Source organism: Bombina bombina, unplaced genomic scaffold (genome assembly GCF_027579735.1).
Source record: "Bombina bombina isolate aBomBom1 unplaced genomic scaffold, aBomBom1.pri scaffold_368, whole genome shotgun sequence".
Classification (NCBI taxonomy): Eukaryota; Metazoa; Chordata; class Amphibia; order Anura; family Bombinatoridae; genus Bombina; species Bombina bombina.
In genome coordinates this window covers 425,959-440,578 of record NW_026511248.1, presented here as the reverse complement: position 1 = coordinate 440,578, position 14,620 = coordinate 425,959, and the positions used below count along the sequence as shown (strand labels likewise).

The window sequence follows — 14,620 nt, the reverse complement described above, 5'->3', positions numbered from 1 at the left end:
AATTCAAGCAATTATTTAGTGTTTAATGTCCCTTTAAACATGTCACTGCTTTTCAACAAAATACACCAAGAGAACAAACAAAAATTAAAAAGTTGTTTAAAATCACATATTCTAAATTATGAAAAAAATATCATTCTGATCATTTAGAATACATTTAAAAGGAGGACATTAATTAATAACTTAATAGGTAAAGGCCTTCTGTTATTATAAGTTCTGCAACATTAAATTAGAAGAACAAGGATTGAAAAATAAAAACAGGACAGATACATCTAACACAGCTAAAGGGACAAAAGTCAAAAGTAAGCTTTTATGATTTCATGAATTTAAGAGAATTTTTCAATTTACTGCAATTGTCAAAGTGTGCACAGTGTTTTCATAGGCACACTTTCTGAGATACCATCTACTACTGAGCATGTGCAAGAGTTTACAGTGTATATGTATAGGAGTTTGTGATTGGCTGATGGCTGTCACATGGTGCAGGAGGCCAGAAAATAAAGTAAATTTTGAAATTTGTAAGAAAAAATATATATACTCTTCATTTAAAATTTAGTGTTATTGCACGTGTTGAGTGCAATTTTATTGTATTAATTGGCCTTTAATTTTGTTACTAATTCAGCTGAAAATGGAGGAATATGTTCTATAAAAGAATAATTAGTTTTATAAAGGACTGCAAATTTGCATCAAGAAAGGCACCAACGCTAGGAAACAGTCTTGGACAGGATCTAAACAATGTAAGAGGCTCTGAAATGTGATTAAATTAAAAAGGTTGAAAAAGCGTAGCACATCAATAGAAGAGTTTTACTATGCAAAAGTTTAGGTTCAGAAGCTAAAATATGACCAAATATTTGTGATTGATTGTCATATATAATGATCACATGAAGTTTATCAAACACACCACATTGGATAAACAAGTAGAACTTTTGAGAGAATGTATCAGCAAACTTTTGAATTTTACCTTAGTATTAGGATTAATTTAAAGGGATATGAATTAAATGTAGTCACCAATCTGCAAGCGCTACCCAGGGTGCTTAAAGGAGTACTTTCTGTTATAATTTTTAAGCTAAACAACTAACATATTAAAGTTAATAAACATTAATTAAAACCTACTGACCTATATTTTCTCTAAAACAAAGTTTCATAACGTTCTAAAAGTTATATATTTTATTCGCCGATGACGTCACGTTATCCTGCCCACTATTTTCAGCACTGCATGTTCAAAATACTTAAACCAATAACTTTGTGTTTAAAGCGCCATTTTGAAACCTAGGTATTGTAAACGGATTGGTACAGAGCAAAGGATACCCACGGAGTGTGTTTGGAAAACAATTAAATTTGCAGACAAGATTTCTGATATACGGTAGAGATATGTTAATGAAATGCTACTGATAAAAAGCGTATTTGGGGTAGTTAGTTAGTAACAGGCATAGAAAATATTTACTTACAGTGGCCCTTTAACCAAAAAGGGGCTGGCTCCTAAGCTTACATTCCTGCTTTTTCAAATAAAGATACAAAGAGAACGAAGAAAATTTGATAATAGGAGTAAATTAGAAAGTTGCTTAAAGGGACACTGAACCCAAAGTTATTATTTCGTGATTCAGATAGAGCATGCAATTTTAAACAACTTTCTAATTTACTCCTATTATCACTTTTTCTTCGTTCTCTTGCTTTCTTTATTTGAAAAAGAAGGCATCTAAGCTATAGTGGAAAGCACTTGTTTATTGGTGGATGAATTTACCCACAAATCAGAAAGAACAAGTGTGTGTTCACCAAAAATGGGCGGGCATCTAAACTTACACTCTTGCATTTCAAATAAAGATACTAAGAGAATGAAAAGAATTTGATAATAGGAGTAAATTAGAAAGTTGCTTAAAATTGCATGCTCTATCTGAATCACGATAGAAAAAACTTGGGTTCATTGTCCCTTTAAAATTGCATGCTCTAACTCAATCATGAAAGAAAAAATGTGCGTTTCATATCGCTTTAATAGTACAAAATAATAATATCAATAACTAAAATAAATCAGTTACTCATAATTCTGAAGAAAAAATATATACAGTGTGTATATATATATATATATATATATATATATATATATATATATATGTAATTTAACTGTATATAGTTAAGAGTAACTAAAATGTTTAACATTCCCTCATCCCTTCAAGTTATGCTATAGGTCTTCCAATGAGAAATGAAATGACTCAGATTTTTTTCTCTTTCATTATTCAGATAAAGGATATAATTTCAATGTGTATAGCGAAATTAAATTTATATGCTCTAATTCAATGCAACACTGCATTTAACCCTCGCAAAAGGGTTAAACACATAATTAAGGACCTGCTTGAGAGCAGCAGAGCACTGCTGTTCCTTAGCAAAACCTGATGCTTATTCAGCATCATTGCTAGTGATAAAATTATAAGCTCTAATAAATTAGAGCCTATTATTTTATCAGTATGATTACGGGCTGTATGTAGCCCAAACCGTCACTGTTTAGAAATCTGATACCCTTATAACGATACTATTTCTTACTGTTTTATACAGAGGCGCTGTTGCAATTTTTGCTTTTCGTATTGGTCTTATTGGGGTTTGCAGAGACCCTTCTACAACTTGTACAATGTCAAGACGTGCTATTTTTCATCTTAAAAAAAAAAAAGTTGGCACAAAGAAGGTAGGCAGTATAACCAAGCAGATGCATATTGACTGTCCCATAAGACTTATTATTCTGCACTACTGCAGTGGCTGCATGCTTACAAAAACCAGTATTAATTTCAGAGTGCTAGAAGAATGCACCATGATAACAGTCTACAGAATCTAAATGGCTACCACCCCATTATCTGTGTCAAAATATAGAAGAGGCCAGCAGATCAGGTACACAAGCTTCCAATCAGAATTCAAGTAGCTATAATAAGGATCATTTGTGAAAATTTAGAGAACAATCTCTTTCAATGATTTGGTGCATTGTTGTCAATCCATTTTTAAAACTATGTTAAGGGTAAGAACTGTTGTGTTAGCCAATGTGTGAGATGTAAATATCTGCTAGCAAAAAGTTTAATGTGTTGGATTTTTGAGTGCCTTTGCTACTGATTAAACTAATAAGTGTAACATCCACCAGAAAGAGATGTTTTTATTTACACACAGTATCCAACAATAATATTTGTTCTTTGATAAAGCACTGGTCTTATTGATTGCTAAATCAGTGTCACCAATATGTTTAAATTATTCAACATAACTTGAATGTTCACAGTATGCTGCCTAAGGTCTGTAAAGTTGTTGGTACATTTGAAACATTTGTCAAATCACTGCCAATTACTTTGGTTTCTATAGTGTTGCTAAAGAAAGGGTAGCGTCAGGCTAATCACACACAGGGAGAGCCATATAGTCAGCATTTACAGGCTCAGCTCGTACAGTGATGTGAGGTTAATTAAAAAAAAAGGGTAAAGCCATAGAGCCTGAATCAGTATACAAAGGGTAAGTGTCAGCCTCAAAGCACACAAGGGCAATGCCATATTTTGTGGGTAGTGGGAGATTCAGTATGTAGAGTAGACAGGCTAAGCACACTTAGGGTAGTGCTGTTTTCTGCGCACACACAGTAGAGACAGTCTCAGCATATGTAGAATTCAGACTAGTTACTCTCACACAAGGATAGTGCCATGTTCTGACCACACAGGTCACAAACTAGGTTCATTGTATACAAGGCACATGCAACATAGAAGCCACGCAGGGAAGGGGTCTGGGCTCAGCCTCACGCAGGGAAGGGGTCTGGGCTCAGCCTCACGCAGGGAAGGGGTCTGGGCTCAGTCTCACGCAGGGAAGGGGTCTGGGCAAAACACACGCAAGGAAGGGGCCAGGGTTTATCACAAACAACATTATGCCATGTTCTGCCAGGCTCAGAATATACAGACTAGAGTCAGATCGGTATTCACCTTTGCGGCCTGTCTTGGTAGGCTTACCAGAAGTCCCACTTTTACTGGGATTGTCCCGGTTTGGAGGCGCTGTCCCAGTGTCCCACCCAGTTGTTCATTCTGTCCCAGTAGGGTTGCCACCTCCAGGTTTCAAATCATGTGTCCGGGTTTCAGCCCACCTGAAACCCAGACACATTATTCAAAATGACTGAACTGTGGCTCTCCAGCATAGTTGGATGCTGGTACTTTGTTACATACAGCCCTGCTTAGCTTAACGTTCGTGTCCTTCAAAGTTTACATTTAGTAAAACAGGCTGAGTGAGCAGCATAGGGTTTTTTTAAATTTGTAGTACTACTTGGTTTATTTTTCTAAGAATTTAACACCCCCCCCCTACCCCTGGTGACATTGCTGGTGATACACCTTGAGGGGATTCATATGGGTATGACTAGGAAGTACAGACAGGCAGGATTTTTGGCCTGGATCTTGCTTTACTTCGTGCAGGATAGCATTTTGGCTATAATCTTCCTGCATTATGGTATAGAGTAGCCTCTTAAACAGCTTTAGCAGGTACGTGTTTCTTTTTTACTTTCATTCAATGTTGTATTTATGCCTTATCAGTATTTGGCTCTGTTCCTTAATTAGACACATAAAACACATATTACTCTGCAGATATTACATTGTGAAATTGATCATTATGAAAGTGATAATTATGCTTGATGTTTGGCATTATTTAGAATCTGAGATTTAGATTAATGATTTATTTGCCATGACAACGTAATGGTGCCATGTTCACTAGGGGGTGGTGTTATGGTCTATTTAAACTGTGTGATTCACTTGTTTGACTGAGGAAGGGTAGAGTATCCATGAAACATTACACACATAAAAGCTACTACTTTAAAAGGACTGATAATTGCCACGCCCCCTTGACCACGCTCCTGACCACACCCCCACTGGCACCGCACCAGGTGGTCCCAGTTTCACCTCTAAAAATTATGGTAAGCCTATGTCTTGGGCCTGGGTGTGCAAGATGGGCCTGGGCCTTTCGTGCGGTTCTCTGTCACGGTCTCTGAATCGAGGAATCCCTCGTTATGTGAAAGAGCAGGGTGAGAAGTTGAAGATTCGTTAGGACAGCACCGGACACTAACAACAGTAACCAACCGGGGCAATGGCGGCCGCCAGACCAAAGCATCAGAAAACCGAGATTACAGAATTGCCGAGCGCATCGATAGGGAGCCAGCTAGCATCAGCTTGAGCCAATCAGAGGGTGGTGTCCTTGCTCGTCAGGCAAGACTCGCAAAGCACCGAGCAACATATCAGCTGATCCTAGATGAGTAGTCAGGAGGAGTGTGGAGCTGACTTGCTTACTTTGTTATTTATTAATAATGTTAGGGAAACAAGTTACTTTTGCTCCATGATCATTTTTATATATTTTATGTGTAGTTTAGGGGAGCGTTGTTGAGTTATGTATTTTACTAACAGCTTATTTAGTATTAGAGAATACAGCCATTGTTCATTTTGTAAGGGTTGGTACAAAGTACTGGCAGAGGCGGATTTTGGGCTGTGTCTGTATCCCAATTTTGTTGGAAGAGCTCCTCGAATGTATAATCCAGAGCTATTTAAATTCATATCAAAACAGGATTTTCTAAATATATTGCTATTTCCATAATCTATAAAATAATTTGCTGTAGTTATATTATTTTTTAAAATTATTTATTAAAATGTAGCCTTTATTATATTAATTAAAATGTGACGTAGACATCTCCATTGCAAAAATGCTTCCTATCATCCTTGTGTATTACTCTTAATTGCATCACATATTTTAAGGAGGTAGAACAATAATGAATCTTATATAGGAATTACATGACTCCTTATGGTATTTATAAATAGAAATATATGATGTTGCACATTTATCTGCATTGATAGATTATATAAAATCGAGCATTCATGTTATACCAACAATTAGTTAAAAAATAAAAAAAGTTCACTTATTTAAAATATTTCAACTTTATACATTATTCAAAACCTGTTGTAAAATAAACAATCCAAATAGATCCCCTTTATCTCCTGCACCTGTGATTGTGTTTTAGGATTGTTGCTAAAAGCCCTATTTTGACTATTGGGCTAAAGATTTCTCAGTGTTCACAATCTATTTTTTGAGAGACTTTTCAACACCGGTTTTAAAGGGGTAGGAAACCCCACATTTTTCTTTTTATTTCATGATTCATCTAAAGTATGCAATTTCAAACAGCTTTATAATTGACTTCTTTTTTTTTTTTAACTTATCTTTTTAATCTTATTGTTAAGGCATCATCAAACAAAACATGAGGGGGGGGAAATGATTTGCTTGTTATGTAAAATAATATTTCAACTATATACATTATACATATTTTACAACAGTTTTTGAATAATCACTGTTGTGATTCATACACATTGTTTATTTGATTATATATATATATATATATATAATCAAATAAACAATCAGAATAGATCCCCTTTATCTCCTGCACCTGTGATTGTGTTTTAGTATTGTTGCTAAAAGCCCTATTTTGACTATTGGGCTAAAGATTTCTCAGTGTTCACAATCTATTTTTTGAGAGACTTTTCAACACCAGTTTTAAAGGGGTAGGAAACCCCACATTTTTCTTTTTATTTCATGATTCATTTAAAGTATGCAATTTTAAACAGCTTTATAATTTACTTCTTTTTTTTTAACTTATCTTTTTAATCTTATTGTTAAGGCATCATCAAATAAAACATGAGGGGGGGGGGGACAGGGGAAAAAAATGATTCGCTTATGTCTATCAACAACATATCTATAACACGCGAGGTACATTATTATTCACATAGTTTCATAAATTACTTTTTATATGCATAATTTAAAACATAAATCAACTGCTTCTTGACTTATACATTGTCTCAAATTTCCATGATTTGCCCCAGTTTCTAAACAGAGAAAAAAAGGGGGGAATGGGGGGGTTTACAATATTATAATCTCCTCTAACTTCTCCCTCCTAATCCAACCATCACTCTGGGAAGTTTCCTGACAGGATTGACATGCAGAAGAAATCTGATTTTTTTAAATGAGAAAATTAGTTGTCTCTGCACTACTTCTGGAAAGGAGAGTATAACCTTTAATCATTTTGAGAAAAAGTTTTTTCACTATTCTTTCTTGAGTAATATTTGGGTCATATTGTTCTAAGTTAATTTGAGTAAGCACTCTCCTAGTAAATTCTTTCAAACACGGGCTTGATTTGGATTATCCATGAACTTAATATATTTCTACCTATCAGAATTACTGTATTTATTAAACGGTTATTTTCCAGTATATCCGTTTTCTTATGTAGAAACAGAACATCTGTTGAGGTTATTACTTTTTCCTTCTCCAGAAATCTATTCAGCCAATAATTTACCTTGCACCAGAACTTCAACACCTTAGGACGTGACCAGAAACAGTGTACCAAATCTGCACAGGGATATGAACATCTGAAGCAATAAGCACTCTCTTGGTTTGACCATTTTGTTATTCCCGCTCAGGTCTGGTAGCGGGAGTGCGCTACATTCAGTTCAATAGCGTAAACTGGAGCGCTCTGATTAGACAGCGCGCCTTCAAACTGCTTTTAAAAAAAGACATGATCAGAAGAGCCTGGAGAGGAGAGCAGGTAAGTGCAACTTTGAGGGCTAAAATCTATCAAATCTTTTGATTTTTAAAGCTGTCGCTAAGATAATGTTACATAATTCTGCACTATGTGCAGAATTATGTAACATTATTTTTTACATTTACTGTCCCTTTAATTATAGCCCTATTCATCACTATTATATAAATAAAAAGAGAGAAGCGCTCAACCTGGGAATGAACAATAGCATAATAGCTTGTTCTATGACTAGTTACCACCCAAGAAGCAGCCTCTTTTTGCTAAACATATGCCTTTCACAGAGTAAAACTTTCCTGAAGCCTATCAGTCTGATCCTGACTTTACAGTACAGTCCAGCCCCGAAATACCAGGAAATCCCTCTCTGAACGAGAGAAGCAGCAAAACCCCAGACGTACGTTTCGGCCTATTGTGGGCCTCGTCAGTGAGGTGCAGCCATATCCCTCTAGGCACACTGAGCAATGGGTCCACGTATGGATCCCCGCATCACACTTAGGGAGACTTCCCTAAGTGTCATAATTTGCATAAATAAAAAGAGAGAAGCGCTCAACCTGGGAACGAACAATAGCATAATAGCTTGTTCTATGGCTAGTTACCACCCAAGAAGCAGCCTCTTTTTGCTCAACATGTCAGAGTTTTTTCCCTGTTGTGTTTGCCATGTGCTGCTGGCAGCCATTTTACTCACCTCTGTTCCTGACTATGGTGCATTGTGGGGGATGCTGCTCATTTCCTGCACTTCCTTTTATGGCCAGACTGGTGTGCATCATCCGTGTGAGACAGGATGCAGTCTCAGAATTGTGATGTCATCACTTATTATTTAAAGGGCCTCTGTTCAGTATGCTTTGCCTTTGCGTTGTCTCAGACCTGTTTGTGAGAGTTCCTGTGTATTACCTGGCTGCCTGACGTCCTTCCTGGTTCCTGATCCCTGGCTTGTTCCTGACTCTGCTGTTTTCCTTGTTCCTGATTCCGGCTCGTCTGACAATTCGCTTTGGCTCCTGACTCGGCTCATCTGACTACCAGCTCTGGTTTTGACTCCTGACTTGTTATTTGACTTGTGGACTTTTTTATTATTTTTTGCTATTAATAAAGGTGTGATTATTTTAACACTTCTCGTCTCAGTCTGATTCCTGGCACCCTGACATTACGCAAAGGCCATGAATCCTGATGTTGCTAATTATCCACCTTTACCTGCCATTATTTCCAGGATGGATGTACAGGATCACTGCTTGGATCAATTTGCACTAGCCCTGCAAACCCTGCTGACTCGCACTGCACATTTGGACCAAAGTGTCCCGCAAGTTATGGCTGCTCCTGTTTCCGCTGCTGCACCTTTGCCTACCAGGAGCATGTCCGGTTCTGCACCTCTACCTCAGCGATATGGAGGCGATCCTATTCAGTGCAGAGGGTTTTTGAACCAGGTGGGCATTTACTTTGAGATGTTACCTCAGGCGTTTCACTCTGACAGAGCTAAGGTGGGATTTCTCATCTCCTTACTCTCTGACACAGCTCTTGCCTGGGCTAATCCCTTGTGGGAGACTAATAAACCTGTGATTTCAAATTACCCTGAATTTATGGCGTCCTTTCGAAGGGTATTTGATGTTCCGGCTCGCTCCTCCTCTGCTGCTAAACGACTCATGTCCATTCAGCAAGGTACAAGATCTGTTGCTCAGTATGCTATTGAGTGCCGTACGCTTGCCGCAGAGGTAGGTTGGAACAATGAAGCCCTTGTTGCCGCCTTCTTTCATGGGCTCTGATGCAATTAAAGACGAAGTTGCTGCCAGAGATTTACCAGAGGATCTCGAGGCATTGGTGTCTTTTTTTATCCTAATTGACATCAGACTCAGAGAGGCCCTCTTTCAAGGAGCGCTTGCGGAAGCCTCCTGTTCCGTTGTCTCCTACGTGTTCGTTCCCACCCATGCCTCCCTCTCCTCCCATGCCTCCTGGTCCCGAGTCACCAGGTACTGCTGAGCCGATGCAGTTGGGATTCACGCGTCTCTCCACGGCGGTGAAGGCCTTTTGGAGGAGGGAGGGGCTCTGCCTCTATTGTGGGCTACAGGGCCACCTTTTGAAGTCTTGTCCTACATGGCCGGGAAACGCTCACACCTAAGGTCCTGTCAGGGGCAGACCTTGGGTGGTTTATCCTCGTCCCCAGAACCGCTTAAGGAGAAACCTTTGGTCACGGTTGTCCTTTAATGGGTGGACTCCTCCATAGTCACTCAGGCTCTTGTTGACTCCGGTGCTGCGGGCTATTTCATTGACAGTGCTTTTGTATCAAAGCACTCCATTCCTGTTTTGCCTCGGTCCATTCTGCTTGCTATTGAGGCCATTGATGGCAGGCCCCTTCAGCCCGCACTCGTTACTCACGAAACTGCTCCGTTGTCCATGGCTGTTGGGGCTCTCCATTTTGAAACCCTCCAGTTCCAGGTGATAAACTCTCCACATTTTCCGGTTGTTCCGGGTTATCCCTGGCTCCAAAAGCACCATCCCAGTCTCGACTGGCGCAGATCCGAAATTTTGTTGTGGTCCCCGCAATGTATTTCCACTTGTCTTTGGAAATCAGTTAAAGTCTTGTGCACTTCTTTGGTATCTCAATTGCCAGAGGAGTACTGATAGTTCCTAGACGTGTTTGACAAGGTGTGTGCCGGTACCTTGCCTCCTCACCGGTCTTACGATTGTGCCATAGACCCGCAACCCGGAGCCATTCCTCCTCTGGGCCGGGTGTACCCTCTGTTGCAGAGAATTGTGCTATGGAGGAGTATGTTGCAGATGCTCTGTCGCGGGGGATCATCCGCAAATCCGGCTCTCCTGCAGGGGATGGCTTCTTCTTTGTGAAGAAAAAGGGTGGCGAGTTAAGACCATGTAGCGATTATATGGGTCTTAATCGTCTTACCATTAAAAATGCTTACCCTATTCCGCTCATTACGGAACTCTTTGACTGCCTCAAGGGAGCTACGGTCTTTACTAAACTTGATTTGAGAGGAGCGTACAATCTCGTTAGGATTAAGGAGGGCCACGAATGGAAAACAGCATTTAACACCAGGAGCGGGCATTATGAGTATCTTGTAATGCCCTTTGGCCTATGTAATGCTCCTGCTGTTTTTCAGGAATTTATTAATGATGTCCTACGAAATATGTTGCAACAGTGTGTTGTGGTGGACTTAGACAACATCCTCATACACTCACCCCACCCACACTTGAGGCTCATCGTTCTGATGTTACACGGGTTCTTCTGAGACTACGTGAGAACGGCCTGTTTTGTAAACTTGAGAAATGTGAGTTCCATCAGACTCAAGTAACCTTCCTAGGTTATGTTATCTCCGTTGCAGGGTTCTCCATGGATCCTGAGAAGTTATCTGCAGTTCTGCAGTGGCCTCGCCCAGTAGGTCTTCGGTCTATTCAACGCTTTTTGGGGTTCACCAATTACTATAGAAAGTTTATTAAAAACTTTTCTTCCTTGGTCAAACCTATCACAGACATGACCCGTAAAGAGAATGATCTACTCTATTGGTCACCTACTGCCATTAAGGCTTTTGATAGTCTTAAGACTGCCTTTGCTGCCGCTCCAGTTCTGGCTCATCCTAATCCTGTCCTGCCTTTCGTTGTTGAGGTCGATGCGTCTGAGACTGGAGTAGGTGCACTCTTGTCTCAACGTCCTACGCCTGATGGTTCCTTGCATCCGTGTGGTTTCTTCTCTAAGAAATTGTCTCCAGCAGAGTGCAATTATGAAATTGGCGACAGGGAATTACTGGCCATACTTTTGGCACTCAAGGAATGGAGGCATCTTCTCGAGAGTACTAGCGTGCCAGTGCTCATTCTTACTGACCACAAGAATTTAACTTATCTATCTGAAGCAAAACGTTTGTTGCCCCGACAGGCCAGATGGGTGCTATTTTTGTTTCGGTTTAATTATGTGGTCTCCTACCTGTCTGGTAGTAAGAATGTTGGGGCTGATGCCCTCTCTCGACAATTTTCGCCTCTGTCCAAGGAGGAGTCTGTACCTACTCCTGTTATAACTCCTGACCATATTTTGACTACCATACGTACTAATTTGACTTCTCCCTTGGGGGAGGAGATCCTGGCTGCACAAACCAATGCACCTCCTGAGAAACCTAGTGGTAAGTGTTTTGTTCCTGAGAATCTTCAAACGAAACTTTTGCACACTTACCACTATCATAAAGCCGCAGGTCACCCAGGCAAGAACCAAATGATTTGGTCTGTCACTTGACAATTCTGGTGGCCAGGTCTTCGTTCTGATGTTGCTGCGTATGTTGCCTCCTGCTCAGTTTGTGCACAGAATAAGACTCCTCAACGTCTTCCTGTGGGTCTTCTTCAACCTTTTGCTAATAGTGAGCGTCCTTGGACACATCTTTCCATGGACTTCATTGTCGAGCTCCCTGTTTCCAATGTCAATACTCTTATCCTTATGGTGGTTGACCGTTTTTCTAAAATGTCACATTGCATTCCCTTGATGAAGCTGCCTACCGCTCAGGAGCTTGCTTCAATTTTTGCCCGGGAGGTCTTCCGTTTACATGGGTTACCCAAGGAGATAGTGTCGGACCGGGGTAGCCAGTTTGTCTCCAGAGTTTGGCGTTCCTTTTGTGCTCAAATGGGGATCCAGCTTTCCTTCTCCTCGGCATATCACCCTCAATCCAATGGGTCTGCGGAACGGTCTAATCAAGCTCTGGAACACTTCCTCCGTTGCTATGTCTCAGATCACCACAATAATTGGTCTGATCTGTTACCTTTGGCAGAGTTTGCTCGTAATAGTGCTATTAATGCTTCCTCCAAGTTATCCCCGTTCATGGCGAATTATGGGTTTCAACCATCCTTGTTGCCCGATTCATTCATGTCTCGGGGCATTCCGGCTTTGGAGGAGCATCTCCAGCAACTCCGTTCCACGTGGGTGCAGATTCAGGATTGCCTTCATCGTTCTATGCAGCGCCAAAAGTTCCAGGCTGATCGTAGGCGTCTGCCCGCACCTTCCTACCAGGTTGGTGAGAGAGTTTGGCTGTCCTCCCGCAACTTGAACCTTTGTGTGCCTTCCAATAAATTGGCTCCCTGTTATGTTGGTCCTTTTCAAATACTAGGACGGGTTAATCCTGTTGCCTACGCTCTTGACCTTCCTCCTGCTATGCGCATCTCCAATGTTTTTCATGTCTCCCTCTTGAAACCATTGGTTTGTAATCGGTTTACCACTGTGTTGCCTCGTCCCCGTCCTATCTTTGTTGACAACCATGAGGAGTATGAGGTCAGCAGCATTATTGACTCTCGTATGACCAGGGGCCGTGTACAGTATTAGGTTCACTGGAGGGGCTACGGTCCGGAGGAGCATTCTTGGGTTCCCTCCTCTGATGTTCATGCTCCCGCCCTCCTCCGTGCCTTCCATGCCCGTTTCCCCAATAAGCCTTTTGTCCTCCCGCGGGGGAGGGGTCGTTGAGGGGAGGGTACGGTCAGGGTTTTTTCCCTGTTGTGTTTGCCATGTGCTGCTTGCAGCCATTTTACTCACCTCTCTTCCTGACTATGATGCATTGTGGGGGATGCTGCTCATTTCCTGCACTTCCTTTTATGGCCAGACTGGTGTGCATCATCCGTGTGAGACATTATTTAAAGGACCTCAGTTCAGTATGCTTTGCCTTTTCGTTGTCTCAGACCTGTTTGTGAGAGTTCCTGTGTATTACCTGGCTGCCTGACGTCCTTCCTGGTTCCTGATCCCTGGCTTGTTCCTGATTCCGGCTCGTCTGACTATTCGCTTTGGCTCCTCACTCAGCTCGTCTGACTACCAGCTCTGGTTTTGACTCCTGGCTTGTTATTTGACTTGTGGACTTTTTTATTATTTTTTGCTATTAATAAAGGTGTGATTATTTTTGCACTTTTCGTCTCAGTCTGATTCCTGGCACCCTGACACATGTGCCTTTAGAATAACTTTACTGAAGCATATCAGTCTGATCCTCACAGTACAGTCCAGTCCAGCCCCGAAATACCAGGCAATCCCTCTCTGAACGAGAGAAACAGCAAAACCCCAGACGTACGTTTCGGCCAATTGTGTGCCTCATCAGTGAGGTGCAGCCATATCCCTCTAGCCACACTGAGCAAACGGGTCCACGTCTGGAATCCCGCATCACACTTAGGGAGACTTCACTAAGTGTCATAATTTGCATAATAAATAATAGGTCGAAACGTACATCTGGGGTTTTGCCGTTTCTCTCGTTCAGAGAGGGATTGCCTGGTATTTCGGGGCTGGACTGTACTGTGAAGTCAGGATCAGACTAATAAGCTTCTCTGTGAAAAGGCATGTTGAGCAAAAAGAGGCTGCTTCTTGGGTGGTAACTAGCCATAGAACAAGCTATTATGCTATTATTCGTTCCCAGGTTGAGCGCTTATCTCTTTTTATTTATCACTATTATATAGCCTGTCAGCAGTGGGCAAAGCACACATTTATATTTGTATAGGTTCAATAGGACCCTAACAACTAAGAATGGTGTGGCACAATCTCCTTCTGTTAATTCTAAGTCAAACTTACCCTATCATGATTGTCACAGTACTGGCGTCTTCATAACGGCTTTCAAATGGGATTGTGTAATCGAGAGTTTCAGAGGAACCTACTGAAATCTGTTTCCATTCTTAACACTGCTAAAACATCTGAATGCCATTTGTATGTTGGCATGATGGGCATACTGAGCATACTTACCCTCACACCTGATACCTACCTCCCAGTTCTCTCCCCCCACCCACACTCCTCATCACCATCTTAGGTAGAAGCTAACAGTCTGCCAGTATGCAGTTTAGGGCTTTTTTATTATTATTTAATATCTCTTTTTCTTCAGTGTAGGGATCCCTCCTCAACCCTCCCACCTCCCTGAGCTCTCTTAAACAGCTCTCTAGCCCTCCCACCTCCTACTAGTGGCAGCCATCTTAGGTACTGGCAGCTGTCTGCCAGTACCCATTTTTAATATTTTTTATTTATATGTAGGGCACCCCCACCCTGACTTCCCCTTATTCTGTAGGGTAGTTTAGCATCTCACCCCTCTCCCTTCACTTTTTCTTTTCTGCATTGTAGATTCCCGCCCC

At 41.0% G+C, this 14,620-nt stretch overlaps 1 protein-coding gene across 2 annotated transcripts in view; it reads right to left on the bottom strand.

Annotated features, from left to right (window-relative positions):
- Window positions 1-5,109, bottom strand: part of LOC128643665 (activating molecule in BECN1-regulated autophagy protein 1) — a 101,923-nt gene extending 96,814 nt beyond the window's left edge. Inside the window, exons 1-2 of one of the 2 annotated variants that reach the window (XM_053696492.1) lie at window positions 4,915-5,109; window positions 3,924-3,941 (exon numbers count right to left, since the gene is read on the bottom strand). The gene's annotated coding sequence lies outside the window, so the exon portion shown is untranslated. The remainder of the gene's footprint in view (window positions 1-3,923; window positions 3,942-4,914) is intronic. The other variant, XM_053696493.1, reaches the window with a different exon arrangement.
- Between the last annotated feature and the right edge of the window lie 9,511 nt (window positions 5,110-14,620).